This window comes from Trachymyrmex cornetzi, unplaced genomic scaffold (assembly GCF_001594075.2).
Source record: "Trachymyrmex cornetzi isolate Tcor2-1 unplaced genomic scaffold, Tcor1.1 scaffold154, whole genome shotgun sequence".
In the NCBI taxonomy this organism is placed as follows: domain Eukaryota; kingdom Metazoa; phylum Arthropoda; class Insecta; order Hymenoptera; family Formicidae; genus Trachymyrmex; species Trachymyrmex cornetzi.
The window spans coordinates 139,166-139,401 of record NW_017296135.1 but is presented as its reverse complement, the minus strand read 5'-3'; the positions used below and the strand labels follow the sequence as shown (position 1 = coordinate 139,401).

At 44.5% G+C, this 236-nt stretch overlaps 1 protein-coding gene across 2 annotated transcripts in view; it reads left to right on the top strand.

The window, feature by feature from the left end:
* LOC108758206 (uncharacterized) overlaps window positions 1-236 on the top strand; it is a 153,466-nt gene that overhangs the window by 19,333 nt on the left and 133,897 nt on the right. The window lies entirely within an intron of this gene.

Here is a 236-nt window from a genome sequence, read left to right as displayed (position 1 = left end):
AAGTGCATCAAAAGCTCATAACAAAACCTGCGGGATCCGTTAGAAGCTTCGCGATACGAATAACGCACAAACGCTCTATACTCAAACCCTATGTATAAAAAAAAGAGAAAACATCATTCGGCGGAATATAACGCGAATAAACGCGCACAACGACTGCACAGTATGCAGCACAGTGGCGGAGCGACTAAGAGGGCCCTGTCAACATTTAGATTCGGCAATTTCGCCCTTTTAAACAG